We start from the raw sequence: 13,233 nt of genomic DNA, 5'->3' as shown, positions 1-13,233 counted from the left end.
GTCTCTCTCTCTCTATCTATCTATCTATCTATCTATCTCTCGTCTTGTAGTGTGCCACTGCCTGGCCTGCATGCGCAGTTGCTTGTGGTCGGACTGAACTGCAAACAAAGCACCATTTATCCAGTAAACCCCTGCGAATACCGACGCACCCGAGAACTCCACCGATGGCAAATTTCTGACTCAGAATCCGTTCAAGAATATCGCTGAAGTCAATAAATAATTAATTTCCTGACCTGACCAGCATGCTGGAGCAGGACAAAATATGGCGGGTGCGATAGCTCACCACTCACAGTCACAGTCAGTCTCTGGAAGAAGAACAACCATGAAGCATTGCCAGCAGTCGAAATGCTCATGGCCTCTCCATAGCAGAAAAAGCGTAAAAGTAAGTACTTATTACATTTCATTCATAATATTACTGCATGCAGTAGTTCCTTCACCTCCTATTCTTTGTCAAGTTCCCTTTCTTTGTTCAACTCTTTTTAATTGTCTGTAGATTCTTATTGTTTCTTCTTCTTCTTTGTTCAGCAGCGCCTGTGGTGTCTGGACCTGTAGCAGCCACCTTCAGCTCATCAGGACTTGCAGCGAACTCTGGCTTGTCAACATCAGCAGTGGTAGCAACACCATAAGATCCCGTAGCGCACCTGACCAGCATGCTGGAGCAGGACAACGAGCTGCTACTATCCATTCCACTCATTGATTTAGCAACCCAGAAAGTCTCTGACTCTCAGAAGAACGGTGCCCTATCCCACACAGTGCAAGCCAGTATTGGTCTCCAACGTATCCACCATCTCAGAACATTCTGGTGTTACTGCAAGAACAGAGTGTTGATGTGATGGATGAGAAGCTGCCGGTTCCTCCCAGTGTTCTACTACTTTTCACTTCAACTTACAATTTAACAGCTAGTGCTTCAAAGCGCTTAAATGTTGGTGTGTAAGCATCAGTGGATAGTGACTGGTGTTGTGTTAGAGATTGAAAATGCATCGAAAAGTGGTAAAGTGCTGTTTATAGAGCTAGAATGGGATGAACTGTGTCATGCAGAACATTACATCAACCAACAGATGACCTCTGAGTATTCTCCAACTCCAGACATCTACTGTGCAGGTCTAACACTTTCTATACATCATTATCCAATGAAGTGACACTCATGGCGAAATCTGGAGGTCGACCCACTTATCTGCAACACTCCACCATTACAAACTTAATCAGTCTATGGAAAACGCTATCCCTTGTGCTGGAAAGTTCGAACCATGGGCTATGGTGTGTTCAAACTGTGAACAAAGACATTGTGAACTATCTCTGTACATACAGTGTGCATGTAGATGATATAGAGCAGTGAATCAATATGGTGCCAAAGGAATAACCTAAAGGAACTCCCATCAGTTTGAGAGAAATACATGCTGAATTTATTGTATACAAGGAACACTTATTTGGGAAACACTGTAAAAAATTAATCACTTGTTTTTGTCGTTGTTGATGTAATGCAGCCTATGCACCATTGCTGAAATGTAAATAAAAAGACATAAGAAACTTCCAGACAGATTAAAACTGTGTACCTGACCAAGACTCGAACTCTGGACCTTTGCCTTTCGCAGGTAAGTGCTGCCAGAAAGTTTCAGATCAGTGCACACTCCACTGCAGAGTGAAAATCTCATTCTGAAAATAGACATAATTGTATATCTTTGTTTTTCTTATTTACTATTTCATAGTTATGTAATATAAGTTGTAACCATTGCGGTTCACTTGGTAAGATGATTGCTCTGTAGCAGCAAAAATATATTATTATTAATACAAGTGTTCATTTTTTCTATAAAACCCTGTTGCACACCAAAACCTGACGTAGTAGGTATCATGATGGTGCAGAAGAAGACTGGAAGGAGAAGAAGAAGAAGGAAAAGAATGGAATACTCCTCCCACATAACATAAGAGCAATAATCGTAGGTACAGCTCACTGCAGCAAGACATATGTTCTCATGTCACTACTAACACACACAGATGGAGACCACTTTGAGCATTTGTGCATATGCATAGAGTGACTTGCCAGTCCATACATGTGCCTATATATATATATATATAAAATTGTAGGTACAGCTCACTGCAGCAAGACATATGTTCTCATGTCACTACTAACACACACAGATGGAGACCACTTTGAGCATTTGTGCACATGCATATGCATAGAGTGACTTGCCAGTCCATACATGTGCCTATATATATATATATATATATATATATATATATATATATATATATATATATATATATATATAAAAGCAAAGATTCCAAGACTTACCAAGTGGGAAAGCGCCGGTAGATAGGCACAATTAATAAAACACACAAACACACACACACAGAATTTCGAGCTTTCGCAACCGGCGGCTGCTTCGTCAGGAAAGAGGAAAGGAAAAGGAAAGATGAAAGGATGTGGGTTTTAACGGAGAGGGTAAGGAGTCATTCCAATCCCGGGAGCGGAAGGACTTACCTTAGGGGGAAAAAAGGATAGGTATATACTCGCGCACAAAAACACACACACACACACACACATATCCATCCATACATACACACACACAAGCAGACATAGTTTTTGCCTTTAAATATGGCTGCTTGTGTCTGTGTATGTATGGATGGATATGCGTGTGTGTGTGTGTATGTGTGTGTGCGTGAGTATATACCTATCCTTTTTTCCACCTAAGGTAAGTCTTTCTGCTCCCGGGATTGGAATTAATATATTTTTCCCATGTGGAAGTTTCTTTCTATTTTATTTACATCATATATATATATATATATATATATATATATATATATATATATATATATATATATATAATAGAAATGGACCACAGAAAGCATAGCACACAGTCAGCTCGGTTAAAAATAACGTCTTGCTCTCATATAATTTTTATGACATTTTAGTCCCTTAAGTTGGCTAACCTGTGAAAACTTTACAATTGCATAACTTTTATTTATACAGAGAGTTTAGTCATCGTCTGCTATTGGTTTGGCGCGAATGTTTTTTTCACAGCGAAGTAATTGTGTGCATGAGTTTCTTATCGTGTGCATGAGTTTCTTATTCCACTTGAAAGCAATGGGAAGAATTAAGTTCAGTGCTAAACAACGTAATTTTATGGTAATCGGTTCACCAAACGGATTAACTCTGTTAATACTGAAATACAACGTGATACAACACTTGAATCAGCTTCAAATACTCGAAGTGCTGCGAAGCTAAAACCCGAAATCTTTGTACAATGCACTTGACAATATTAATGCTGGTAATATATGTAGAGACGCCAACTATTGATTTAGGTTGCGTTATTGTTGAACTCTCTGCTCTATCTTGGTGTGGAGGTGGTTGAGGGGATATGTGCTAGAAAAGGTTATGCAACAAAATTAAGAGCGGTTTTTAATTTTTGTTGTTTAAGCGAACCTGGCTATACTTATAAAGCAAATGGCACAGAAGTGCACAATTTTCTGTGCTCTTATGGACTTAATTCCCCCTACAAGGTTTGACAGGTACAATAAAAATGTTCTACCGGCTTTAGAAGAAGTAACAAATTATAGTATGAAAAATGCTGTTCAGAAAGTGTAGACATGAATGACTGCAATAAATACATCTATGCAACACCACCTACAATAAATCAGACCTTAAGGCAGATATCGATAGTTGACAATATGGCGGCAATCGTGGGGGAAACAAACCAGTGTGCTTGTGTTTCCAAAACGCGTGTGTGTGTAACATTGTATATGTGACGTTCAAGAGAAGCGAAAGCATTTATTACTACCTGTTATTTATGCTATATGCTGTGAATGTCGTCACAAGTGCTACGCTAGTATTTATTTTCTAGATTCTGTACTAAGCTCGGCATAATTTAAAGTGTAAACTGTTCTTGCGATGGGTCATAGCCGTTATGTACCAGAAAGTAAATCCAATTATGGCAAAACATATGATGCCTCAACATTTAAGTTTCCAAAGGAAACGGCAATGAGGAACAAATGAATTAAACTACTTCATAGAGATAATTTTGAAGTGAACGATAAAGCTGTGGTATGCATTAAGCATTTTGAACCTAAGTTTGTGGTTAGGGAAGACATTTTTCCTGTGGAAAATAGTGGACCAATACATGTGCCACGAAAAATACCAAAACTAACAAATGATGCAATTCCAACCATATTTCCTAATCAACCTTCTTATCACACTGTACCAGTTCCTAAGGAAAGGAACAATCCTGAAGATCGTGTTCAACAGCTACTGGAACGTGATGAATGTAGTTTCACTAAGTGGTGCGAAAATGACAACATACCTGACTTTCAGCATTTTAAAAGCGAAGTGCAGAAAAGGAATGTTTGTCCATTTACAATTTTAATAAAGGATGACTATGTATCTTTCATTAAATTAAAGGATGATTGAGTCAGTGATGTGCCATTAGTTTCATTGTGCTTCAAGATATCAAGTTCCTTGGAAGTAAAAGTGTTTCACAAAAATGTGTGTTTGCCTACAGAAACCTTGAAATGGATACTACAGTCTGGGGAGGAAGAGAACTTGAAATGTGACAAGTCGACGAAATTTGATAATCTGGTGAGTCACCTAAATGGTTTCACAGATATCTCTACTGGCACCATTGACAAGATTATAATTTTAGTCAATGTTCTCAAACAAGCACTGAAAGCTGGTAGTGATTTTGACGCTGAAATAGCACCTAAAATAGAATTTGTTTTGGAACAATTACAACTTGCAATAACAAAACAAAGTAGATATTCTCCTGAGCTTTTGATATGGACAGCAACGATTTGCTTTTCACTTCCTGGTGCCTACCATCACTTGAGAAAAACAAGTGTGTTAAAGTTACCTCATCCTGTCAATTTAAGGCAGTTTATATGCAAAATGGCTCAAAATAAACCTTGTATTGGTCCATCACAGGTAGCTTTTTTTAGGGAAAAAAATAAATTTCTTAAGGAAAGTGACAAGGTAATTTCAGTGATGCTAGATGAAGTTTAGTTTAATTCAAAATTCTCTTATAAGGTAGGAAAGATACTTGGTGTTGCTGAGAATACTTCAGATAGTACAACAGCAGGTACAATGCAGGTTTTCATGGCATCATCTTTACATTCTGATTATAAAGAAGTAATAGCTCTCTTTCCTGTAAAAAATGTTAATTCTGTTACTATACTGAAAATGACAATTGATGTATTAAAGTTAATGCATGAGCTTCATGATATGCCTGGTAACAGATAACCATAGCACGAATAGAAAAATGTATCAGCTTAAGTGTGGTGGCACTTTACAGCCGTGTATTACAAATTGCTCCATCCAAATTTCTCTTTCTTCTGTTTGACAATATGCACTTGCTTAAGTGTATCAGAAATAACTGGTTGAATGGAAAAATGAATCCTTCATAATGCCAAATATTGAGGATACATTTGCTTTCATCAGTGTGCTGCGTGTGAATATACTGTCAGTGAAGCAAAGTTTTCAGATTTGAGGAACCTGTTTCATTCTGAGAAAAATAAACTATTGAAACTTGTCCCAAAGCTAGTGAGAAAGGCAGTATATCCAACTTCTATTGAGAGACAGAATGTTACCCTTGTTCTCGGTGTTTTTGATTCTAAAAATGTGGCAGCACTAGAAATCTTGAAAAGTCAGGGGATTGAGATTTCTGATGGCACTATTCAGTTTCTGAAATTAATGATTAAATGGTGGACAGTTTCTAATGTACAACATACCACGAAAGGCAAATACACGTCAGATGTTAATTCTAGTGCAATTACTGGACCTACTGACTCAAAACTTGTGTTTCTTGAAAATTTGAAAACCTTTCTTGATATCTGGCTTGCATTGCCTACTCATGGAAAATTAACCAATGAAACATATATTGCTTTCTCTCACACACTTGCAACAACAGTTCAGTTATGCAGATACATTTTTAACACTTACAACTGGTCCGATATTCTTACAGCAAAATTACACACTGATGCTTTGGAAGCAAGATTTGGAACTTGTAGAAGGCTAAGTGGCTGCACATATAATGTTTCAGTTGAGCATATCTTGGAATCTGAGAGGAAACTGAAAGTGATGAGTCTACTAAAGCTCAGACCTACTAAACATGATGAGTTTAAATTAAATGATTTTGCAGCAAAAGTAAATTACAGCATAAAACACCAAAGTATGAAAATTTAAATAAATTAAAACCTGCTCTAGAGGAACTAGCAAACATTCCCATGATGGATGAAGACTTGAAAGTCTTGGTTTGTATTGCTAGCTACACCAGCAAAACAGTGCTTGAGAAGCTGCAAAAAGGTGGAAAATGTTCAACCTGTGAAGAAATGTTGCAGACACAGGATGAAATTTTGTTGCAGTGTGAAACCAAAGGACTCATTTCCTATTTCAACCAATTGAATTGTGGAGAATTGAAGTACCCTTCTTCTATAATGATTTCCTTGTGTTGTAATACACTCCTGGAAATGGAAAAAAGAACACATTGACACCGGTGTGTCAGACCCACCATACTTGCTCCGGACACTGCAAGAGGGCTGTACAAGCAATGATCACACGCACGGCACAGCGGACACACCAGGAACCGCGGTGTTGGCCGTCGAATGGCGCTAGCTGCGCAGCATTTGTGCACCGCCGCCGTCAGTGTCAGCCAGTTTGCCGTGGCATACGGAGCTCCATCGCAGCCTTTAACACTGGTAGCATGCCGCGACAGCGTGGACGTGAACCATATGTGCAGTTGACGGACTTTGAGCGAGGGCGTATAGTGGGCATGCGGGAGGCCGAGTGGACGTACCGCCGAATTGCTCAACACGTGGGGCGTGAGGTCTCCACAGTACATCGATGTTGTCGCCAGTGGTCGGCGGAAGGTGCACGTGCCCGTCGACCTGGGATCGGACCGCAGCGACGCACGGATGCACGCCAAGACCGTAGGATCCTACACAGTGCCGTAGGGGACCGCATCGCCACTTCCCAGCAAATTAGGGACACTGTTGCTCCTGGGGTATCGGCGAGGACCATTCGCAACTGTCTCCATGAAACTGAGCTACAGTCCCACACACCGTTAGGCCGTCTTCCGCTCACGCCCCAACATCGTGCAGCCTGCCTCCAGTGGTGTCGCGACATGCGTGAATGGACGGACGAATGGAGACGTGTCTTCTTCAGCGATGAGAGTCGCTTCTGCCTTGGTGCCAATGATGGACGTATGCGTGTTTGGCGCTGTGCAGGTGAGCGCCACAATCAGGACTGCATACGACCAAGGCACACAGGGCCAACACCCGGCATCATGGTGTGGGGAGCGATCACCTACACTGGCCGTACACCTCTGGTGATCGTTGAGGGGACACTGAATAGTGCACGGTACATCCAAACCGTCATCGAACCCATCGTTCTACCATTCCTAGACCGGCAAGGGAACTTGCTGTTCCAACAGGACAATGCACGTCCGCATGTATCCCGTGCCACCCAACGTGCTCTAGAAGGTGTAAGTCAACTACCCTGGCCAGGAAGATCTCCGGATCTGTCCCCCATTGAGCATGTTTGGGACTGGATGAAGCGTCGTCTCACGTGGTCTGCACGTCCAGCACGAACGCTGGTCCAACTGAGGCGCCAGGTGCAAATGACATGGCAATCCGTTCCACAGGACTACATCCAGCATCTCTACGATCGTCTCCATGGGAGAATAGCAGCCTGCATTGCTGCGAAAGGTGAATATACATTGTACTAGTGCCGACATTGTGTATGCTCTGTTGCCTGTGTCTATGTGCCTGTGGTTCTGTCAGTGTGATCATGTGATGTATCTGACCCCAGGAAAGTTTCCCAATTTCCAGGAGTGTATATATAAACTTTTTCAAGTTCTGATTAGTAGCACATATGAACCATAATTTCTCAAACTTGAAAATCAGAGAGATGTAGTACTTGCCTTAGAACTGAATTGTGTGAAAATGTCGTTAGTAACCTAAGTGATGTGTGCAAATATGGCATTCCTTTAAAGACAATAATCAAGAAAAGTATTAAAATGCTTTCAAATATTTTTATTCATAATTACACAAAACTGTTGAATGAAAAGTGTGTTTCAAAGGAATTTACTCGAATACTAGTCAAACAAAAAAGACCTACTATCCATTTATGAAGTTTGTAAATTATTCGTATTAGGGTAACGCTGAAATATTTTTCCTAAGACGGCTGCAATCTTGGTTTCTTTGTTGTGGTCTTATGTATTTTAGGTAGTCTTCATCTATGTCTCCAGCCCTAGATGCATCCTGGCAACGAAGGGGCCACCTTTCCTAAATGGTGTAGTAGCAGCCACTTTCTTGGACAATGGTAGAGTTGTAACTCTTCAGGCTTTCCCGGCAAGATCTTGACATGTTAAGTTATCAGAACTACTGTTGGATGTTAGTGCCATGTTTAACAGAAAAAGTAAGTTTTAACTTAAACCTTTAATCTCCCAAAAGTTATTTCATGTTCTGGTACACTTTGGCTAAAAACTTTTAAAGATACAGAGCTGAAATTTTGTATACTGCCTTAAAACATGCTTAACTAAAAAGAAGACCACTCTTGTCACTTAACTTTGAAAATAAAATGTTTTTGAATAAAAACCCTGAAGTCATTTCCAAAATTTTTTATAATCTCACTTAAATTTTTTTGTACTACAATTTATGACAGCATCTTCTTTTCAATAGTCTCCTTTAAAGATAATAGTGAACAGTACTTACAGGAAAAACATAAACCTTCTACTTTGTTTGCATTTTGAGTAATGTGTACCTATGACGTACATAAATAATAAGCATGATTTATTTCACATGCAGCTATAAGATACTATGTGAGACCTATATCTGTGGTTCATACATAAAAATATTCCCAATTGGTGGTAAGCATTATATGAGCTTGTTGTTGTTGTTGTCTTCAGTCCTGAGACTGGTTTGATGCAGCTCTCCATGCTACTCTATCCTGTGCAAGCTGCTTCATCTCCCAGTACCTACTGCAACCTACATCCTTCTGAATCTGCTTAGTGTACTCATCTCTCGGTCTCCCTCTACGATTTTTACCCTCCACGCTGCCCTCCAATGCTAAATTTGTGATCCCTTGATGCCTCAAAACATGTCCTACCAACCGATCCCTTCTTCTAGTCAAGTTGTGCCACAAACTTCTCTTCTCCCCAATCCTATTCAATACCTCCTCATTAGTTACGTGATCTATCCACCTTATCTTCAGTATTCTTCTGTAGCACCACATTTCGAAAGCTTCTATTCTCTTCTTGTCCAAACTAGTTATCGTCCATGTTTCACTTCCATACATGGCTACACTCCAAACAAATACTTTCAGAAACGACTTCCTGATACATAAATCTATATTCGATGTTAACAAATTTCTCTTCTTCAGAAACGCTTTCCTTGCCATTGCCAGTCTACATTTTATATCCTCTCTACTTCGACCATCATCAGTTATTTTACTTCCTAAATAGCAAAACTCCTTTACTACTTTAAGTGTCTCATTTCCTAATCTAATTCCCTCAGCATCACCCGATTTAATTTGACTACATTCCATTATCCTCGTTTTGCTTTTGTTAATGTTCATCTTATATCCTCCTTTCAAGACACTGTCCATTCCGTTCAACTGCTCTTCCAAGTCCTTTGCCGTCTCTGACAGAATTACAGTGTCATCGGCGAACCTCAAAGTTTTTACTTCGTCTCCATGAATTTTAATACCTACTCCAAATTTTGCTTTTGTTTCCTTTACTGCTTGCTCAATATACAGATTGAATAACATCGGGGAGAGGCTACAACCCTGTCTCACTCCTTTCCCAACCACTGCTTCCCTTTCATGCCCCTCGACTCTTATTACTGCCATCTGGTTTCTGTACAAATTATAAATAGCCTTTCGCTCCCTGTATTTTACCCCTGCCACCTTTAGAATTTGAAAAAGAGTATTCCAGTCAACATTGTCAAAAGCTTTCTCTAAGTCTACAAATGCTAGAAACGTAGGTTTGCCTTTTCTTAATCTTTCTTCTAAGATAAGTCGTAAGGTCAGTATTGCCTCACGTGTTCCAACATTTCGACGGAATCCAAACTGATCCTCCCCGAGGTCTGCATCTACCAGTTTTTCCATTCGTCTGTAAAGAATTCGCGTTAGTATTTTGCAGCCGTGGCTTATTAAACTGATAGTTCGGTAATTTTCACATCTGTCAGCACCTGCTTTCTTTGGGATTGGAATTATTATATTCTTCTTGAAGTCTGAGGGTATTTCGCCTGTCTCATACATCTTGCTCACCAGCTGGTAGAGTTTTGTCATGACTGGCTCTCCCAAGGCCGTCAGTAGTTCTAATGGAATGTTGTCTACTCCGGGGGCCTTGTTTCGACTCAGGTCTTTCAGTGCTCTGTCAAACTCTTCACGCAGTATCGTATCTCCCATTTCGTCTTCATCTACATCCTCTTCTATTTCCATAATATTGTCCTCAAGTACATGTCCTCAAGTATATGAGCTTACAAATCTTATTCATTGAGTTACACTGCTTCGAAAACTGACAGTTTTTTCAAAGTTTCCCCTAGTATTCATGGACCAGCCACTTTAAATGGCTTGATTTTCCTCTAAATTGACGCTGATTGCAATATGCACAATAGGAGACTATTATAGGAGGCGGTGGCATTCTAGAGAATTTGCTTGTGCAATTACACATTCCAGGGTATAACTATTGTGGATTGGCACAAAGCTTCAAAACGTTTGGCCCGCGGTAATAAGGGGATTAACCTACTTGACATGACATGTTTGGAACACGACATTGCATACGCAAAACATAAAGATCTCCCAGGATGTCACGCCACAGATCGAATTCTAGCTGGTAAAGCCAAGGCGATACGCAGAAGAAATGACACTGGTATAGGACAGCACATTGCTGCATTTTTAGTTGATAAAATAATTTGTGGTAAAATTAAATTGGGCTTAGGGACGATGAATTTCAAGCAAGTTATGACTGTTGCATGTCGTGCTCTGAAGAATAATAAGAAGAAGACACTGATAAAAAAGCAGGTATGTTTAAAAAACTGTAGCCTGAGAGCAATGTATGCAGCTTAAAGTGCCCTGAAGCATAAAGGAGCAGTTAAAGCACCTCGTGTTCTTCCAGTGCCCAAGCCATCAGGTAGAACTATCCTCTTTCCCATTCCTGTCCTCTCACTTTGTTTCACAGGGTGGTGGTGGTGCAGCTATTGCCAGAACAGTAAAGAACACACATAGCTCCCAGGAACAGCTAGAGGAAGCAAGAAGGCATAACCACATGATGGAAGCAGCAGCCATCGCACAAGGACTATACCTGAAACCTTAAAGGTAAGGAGTAGGTCTCTTCATGAATTAAAAAGGTAATCCATTAGCTATTCTACTGGACAGACTGCTTACAAATACAGATCTGCTCAAGTTTGTCAGGAAGAAATTCAGCATTCCAAGATTCCATGATGAGTTTATGCAGAATACATTACCAATCACTATGTAGAGGAGGAGGAGATTAGTGTTAAACGGCCTGTCGACAACGAGGTCATTAGAGACAGAGCGCAAGCTTGGTTTAGGGAAGGATGGGGAAGGAAATCGGCCATGCCATTTCAAAAGAACCATCCTGGCATTTGCCTGAAAGGATTTAGGGAAATCCCGGAAAACCTAAATCAGGATGGCCGGAGATGGGATTGAACCGTCATCCTCCCGAATGCGAGTCCAGTGTGCTAACCACTGCGCCACCTCGCTCGGTAAAGACTATGTAGAAATCCAGAGAATGTGGAACTGTGAATTTAGATGTTGCTGGAGGACCAGGAACCCACTGGATGTCATATTTTAAGAAAAATGCAAATAATGTCTACTTTTTCGACTCATTTGGAGACTTGCAACCGTCAGAAGAGTAAAGAGCTTCACTGACAGAAGACCTGTGTTCTACAGTTTTCATCGCTACTGGACTTTAATACCGTATTTACGCTAACCTAGTGAGCATCTTTTTTACAATTTGAAATACTCAAAATGTAGGTGTGCATTACATTCGATGGCTCATTAGATTCACTTAAATACGGATCGTTTCTTTGTATGTCATGTAGGTGATAAAGCTATGTCACTTATTACTGTAATGAGTAACTTAAAAATAAATTATTGTTGTTTCTTATATTTCATGTATACATTCACTATTCTTTGAAGTAAAGCTACCATTGTAAAATAAATGTTAACAGTTCAAAAATACCCTATCAACGATGTGCCAAAACTCCTTTTTTTTATTAATTTAAATTTTTAAAATTGGGATGCGCATTACATTCAATGGCGCATTATGTTCCTGTAAATACAGTACTTATTTATGTGGGCATCTACACATCATGTTCCTCATAACATTTACAAAGGAACATATATATGTAACGAGATGCATTAAGCATACACCTGCAAGTCGAGGTTTAGATGCAATATCGTATACTCTGACTTTAAAAGAACGGTCGTCGATAATATGTGCAAATTACTTCCCAACGATTGATTTAAGCAATGGGAAGTGGATTATTGCGCTGATTGCACTGGGCATGGATGTGTGTGATGTCCTTAGGTTAATTAGGTTTAGGTAGCTAGGCGACTGATGACCTCAGATGTTAAGTCCCATAGTGCTTAGAGCCATCTGAACCATTTGAAGAAGGATCCTAATAAATTCTAAAGATCCGACCGGTCAGTCTATATACTCGCTGTCAGTACAGTCTGGGTCGAGTGTAACATTGCAACCAACTCCTCTCTCAACAACAGAGTGATTCATAGAATTTACGGATTCTTCCCATCAGTGGGAACAGGATATAAGAACGTTGAGACCCCTGCCAATGGTATTTAGCTCTCAGTAACAGTTCAGGCTTTGGCCATTTGGAACTGTGTATTATGGACCAGGATAATCAACTTGTCGATTTTCGCGACGATGAAATCATTGTACAGCTACATCTAAAGTCGAAACAGCAGCGACCTTGAAATTGCAGAGACCCAGAAGCGCTAATAGCGAGCCTCAACCAGTCAGGAGATCGCAGCAGCCCCGTGTTGTCAACAAAGACAGGATGGGAGGAAGGTATAAAAGCAAAGTACAGAACTTGCGGTACTGCATTTCACAGCAAAACAGCAAGGTAAAGACATGTGGAAACAACGAGTTTGTTAAACGAACGGATCCAAAACCGCACAATGACGTCATTCGATATAACTAGCTCAGTGGAACATGATGAGAGTATTATACACCAGCCTTATGCATAAACCAAATTTAACAAGAA

This window comes from Schistocerca gregaria, chromosome 2, assembly GCF_023897955.1.
Source record: "Schistocerca gregaria isolate iqSchGreg1 chromosome 2, iqSchGreg1.2, whole genome shotgun sequence".
Classification (NCBI taxonomy): Eukaryota; Metazoa; Arthropoda; class Insecta; order Orthoptera; family Acrididae; genus Schistocerca; species Schistocerca gregaria.
Note: the sequence above shows the minus strand (reverse complement) of the source record.